The sequence below is a fragment of the Macrotis lagotis genome, chromosome 6, assembly GCF_037893015.1.
Source record: "Macrotis lagotis isolate mMagLag1 chromosome 6, bilby.v1.9.chrom.fasta, whole genome shotgun sequence".
Classification (NCBI taxonomy): Eukaryota; Metazoa; Chordata; class Mammalia; order Peramelemorphia; family Peramelidae; genus Macrotis; species Macrotis lagotis.
Genome location: NC_133663.1, coordinates 99,028,263 through 99,033,162, shown reverse-complemented (window position 1 = coordinate 99,033,162; position 4,900 = coordinate 99,028,263). Strand labels below are relative to the sequence as shown.

The window sequence follows — 4,900 nt, the reverse complement described above, 5'->3', positions numbered from 1 at the left end:
ATAAATTAATAGATTAATTGAAAAGAATGAATAAATTGTTCTTGTTCTACAAGAAATAATGAGCAAATTAATTTAAGAATAACCTGGAAAATCTTACATGAACTGATGCTGAGTAAAGTGAACAGAACCTAGATAACATTGTACACAATAACAGCAATATTGTGCTATAATCAAATATGATAGACTTAGCTCTTCTCAGCAATACAATTATCCAAGGCAATTCCAAAATACTCATGATGGAAAATACTAATCACATCCAAAGAAACAACTATGAAGTCTAGAAGCACCTTGAAGCAAATGATTTTCACTTCTTTTCTTTTCTTTCTTTTTTGTGATTTTTCCCTTTTGCTTTCTTTTCTTCTTTCACAACATGACTAATGTGGAAATATGTTTAACATGATTGTACATAAAAAAGCTATATCATATTATCATATCACTTAAGATGGCTCTTGAGTATGAAGAAAGGACAATTTTTGTATAGTCATGCTTGCTTTCTTGAGGAGGGTGGAGGAAAGGGCAGGAGGAAGAAAAATTTGGAATTCAAACTTATTACAAAAATGAAGTCTGAAAATTATCTTTACATGTAATTTGAAAAATAAAATACTTATTAAATGCAAAAAAAAGAAATGTAGGTACTGTTTCCTTGAAGCAACAGAAATGGTATTCTGCATAAACCTCACCTTCCATTTAATGATGTAAGAAAACACCAAAGAATAAACTAAAAAAGTGAAAAATAGATGGAGGTACTTAGATAAAATTGCAAATCTATCTTCATAAATAGTAAATACTGTATGGCAAAAAAAGAGGAGAAAGAGTTGAGAAAGTGTTCTGGAAATCACAGGGAAAAATAACTTTAAATTAAAAAATATAATCACATAACTACATATCCTTTTTATACATGAATACTCCTGCTATTGAAGAAAGTCTTCTATTTTTCAGTCAATCTCTGAAATTCTTTCAATCACCACAGGCATGTTATTAGGTTTTTACCCCTTTATCTGGTGACATTCCTCTTCATATGAACCAATATTAGACTAAAATTATTTTATGTGACTTGAAAGAATTGCTAAACAATCTGCCAATACAGAGAACTGAAGTGAATAAAAGAACATATATATCAACAATATACTAATATCATCATTCCTAATGTTGGAGGAAGTGAATCAGCCAACCCAAAGGGGAGACTAAAGGAACCCAGAAATCATCTTAGATAATGTGTAATTTGTCTCCTTACCAAGATGGTGGCATAAATTTGTCAGACAATTAGATTATTTGAAATCATTCGAAGAAGAAAAACAAAACAAAGCAAAAAAAAAACCACAGAAAAAAACTACCCCTACCGAATCTCATCTATGCTTTATAAAAATTATCTCTTAAGAATCTCTTTCCTTTAATTCTAATTTCTCATGCCAAAAATTACTAATCTGTAAATATGTTTAACAAAATATGTTTGTAAAATGCTAACCTGATTGTTCTCTACTGAGGGAAGGGAGGTGGGAAGGGTAGAGGGGAATTTTGTGACTTAGAAATATACATGTACAAATGGATGAAAATACAAAAAAGGAATCAAATAAAAAGACAAGAGCTTGACCACTCTCAAACCAGAGGTACTAGTCTTCCCTGCACCCCATAAACCTCAAGCTAGGCAGGGTACTTACAAACTGAAAGGAGAGAATGAACTGGATTCAAAATGGGAAAAGGAAAAGTTTAGGGCATTGTTGTTGCTGTTTGTTGGTTTTTATCCTTCATTTTAGAAGAATGTCATGGTATCAGGAAGGTGAGGCAATGACAGGTTTGTGAATTGGATTTGAGTGAGGGGTTGCTGTGCTAAGTCACCAGTCTCACTTTCTCCTCTAGACCCATTTAGATCCAGTGGTCTGACATGGATCAGGATAATAGGAGATGATCCTAGATGCCAGGTAATGAGGGTTAAGTGAATTAACCAAGACCACACAGCTAGTGGGTGTCCAGTGCCTTAGACCAGATTTGAACACAGTTCTTCCTGACTCCAGGGTCAATACTCTGTCCACTGTAACATCTAGCTACCCCTAACCTAGATGGTCTTTCAAAAATCAGACAGTGGCTTATTTCAAGCCGGTATTGAATCAAAGATCCATTTATTTAACAATATTTTTTGACAAACAACATGGCATGGATAAAATGTTGACTTCAGAGTCCTGACATATATTTTGGCTAAATAGCCCTAACCATTTCACTTCTCCTTATGTGTTAGAGATATTATGATTGTAATCTGCAGAGAAGACTTCAACCTACATTGGTTGAGGAAATTTACTCATGTTTCCTTTATTTGTAAAATTATAGGTTCAATTCCTAAATCTTCTATGTGTTCTGATGTTCTTCCATTTGTATTAGAATCTCAACAATATAGTAACCCAAAAGGGAATTGGAAAGCTACATGGTATGATTGAGTAAGGTGAAATATATTGCTAACAAAAATATTTGATAGATGTGGTTAAACAAACATCATCATAGTAATATATTACTTCAGCAAGTAGTATTACCTGTCCAGGTATTATGTTTAGAGGGCAACTTATATTACAAACTCTATATACTACCTTGGATACATTACCTTTATTGGAGAACATTGGACAAAACTTTCACAGGATAAGGCATGTGTAGGTTATAATCTGTACCTACATGGATCAGAAACTAATTGATATATTCAAGTATAAAATCATCTTGCTCATTTTATAAATGATTTTTTTTTGGCAGATAAATAGGAATTTCTTAGAATCAATGTCTCCAACAATAAAAAAATTAAAACACATTAAGGCATCTTTTACTCCATTACTGTATATTCAGTATGGACTTCTTTTTTAAATACAAGAGAGTACATCTGTACAAAATTCTTTCCAATGCATTGGCGGAATGGTTTTATTTTTTCATTAACTTATATATTATGAAACTTTTCATGTTAAAGTCTCAACACATCAATATTGAAAAAATATAATTTAGCTTTATCTGTGAGAAGTTCTGCAAAAAACAAAACATGGAAAGTAACTACATACAGATGTGAACTACACAAAAAAGATTACAGTGGTATTCAACCATTAGCTTTCTTTGAAGCAATTTAAACATCAGTAATTCAAGGGAGTGAACAGATGAAGACATAAAATGACAAACCTATTATCATAGACCATGTTGCCAAATAACTTCACTCTTCCACCACTGAGGACTTAAAAAGGGTATGCTTGATAAGCAGCTTTATTCTAATTGGCTTTACATTCTCTTAAAAAAAGTCACATCCTAGAATAAAACAGTATAAATTAATACTGCATATATATATATATATATATATATATGTATATATATATGCATATATATAATTATTTACTCTTCTTGATATTTGATCATTTATAAAGCTTAACAGGCTCCTGAAAGAATACTGAACATTCTTGGTGGCATGTTTTACCTTCCTTTAAGGCAAATTTGTGAGAATAATGAAATACCAATAAAATCTCTGCATGAACTTGTGATCTAATTAATTAGGAAACATACAAAAACTTATGTGTTATAAAATGCCAACTTCAATATAAGGGTACTGAAAAAAATGATCTCAATTTACTGCATTAAAAGATGGTCTTTTCTTGTATCAAGTTTCTTTCATTATTCATCATCTTTAGAACCAGTTTTGCTTAAATGCTTAACTACATCAACCCAGTTCCAGCCTCGTGGAAGTTGACCTTTATGATCTGTCTTATCTGCCAGCTTCCGTTTCTGGGATTTTGAAAACTGTTCTTTTTTATCTTTCTTCTTGACGGAGCAATGTTAGGAGTTTCAACTGAAATAATATTGATTATTGAAGTCACAGAACTAACAGGATGATGATTCTCCATGGACTGTTCCTTATTGTCCTTGGCGTATTCAAACAATGTATATGTCATTGCAGTTCCAAGATTAACTTCAAATTCTTCCAGTAATTTAGCCAGAATACTTTGCTTTACAGCTGATGATATGGTATTGTTGAAAAAAGCATTCATAGATATGATTGGAGCTGTTTGTGGATATGTTTCGGTCCAAGAAACTTCTATTAAGAAGGCTTTGGGATCACCATTTTCACCTATCCTGTATTGAAATGAAACTGGACTTAGTTCTCGGAAACTTTCATGGCCTTCATAAATAGAACGCAGTGCTTCCAGCTCCATCTCCTGGTCCTCATTGGCGCTCATGGCTCTGGCAGAGGGACCTCCTCCTGCTACGGAAGCTACGGGAGGGAGGAGGAGGCGGCCAAGGCGGGGGTCAGCACCCAGAGGCCGGAGCCCCCCGCCGCCACCTCGCCGCCCCTCAGGCTAGTCCCCTCCCGGCCTAAGCTGGCCCCCTATAAATGAATTTTAACAAAATACGTTTTCTGCTCTGTGTTCAGAATTGGATTTTAGAATAATAGAGTCTAAGAAATGATTGGAAGATCAAATTGGATTGCCACAAAAATTGCTATATGAAAATATAAAGCATAATGAGAAGATCACATCTAAATGACCCCTATTATATTCAATATCAAAATATATCTTCATAAACATTTAATTGAAAAGTACTTAGAATAAAAGTGTCATTATATTCAAGGTAACTTTCTTATATATGGTCACCTCCTCTCTGACTTCCCAATCTCTAGAGAAAAAAATATCAACCCACTCCAAGTATATCAGGTGAGAAATCAACCATTTTCTAACAATAAATTTTCACATCCAGACATAGCTAAAGGAAGGAAATTTGGGTCAAAGTAAGGGAAGAAGCCTTGGCTGCAAAGAGAATCAACTGTGTCAGTTATGTTTAGGGATCCTAAGGCTTTTTCTCTTTATGGAAAACCCCCTGAGAAGCTTCAGGACAGCCTCGGGAGAAACAAATAGTAACCTCTTTCATCACAGAGATCTAGAATTCAAAC

The 4,900-nt window shown here is 33.7% G+C and overlaps 1 pseudogene; it reads right to left on the bottom strand.

Moving 5' to 3' along the window:
- Positions 1–3,578: 3,578 nt before the first annotated feature.
- On the bottom strand, positions 3,579–4,320 carry LOC141491760 (RWD domain-containing protein 4 pseudogene; annotated as a pseudogene).
- Positions 4,321–4,900: the final 580 nt, after the last annotated feature.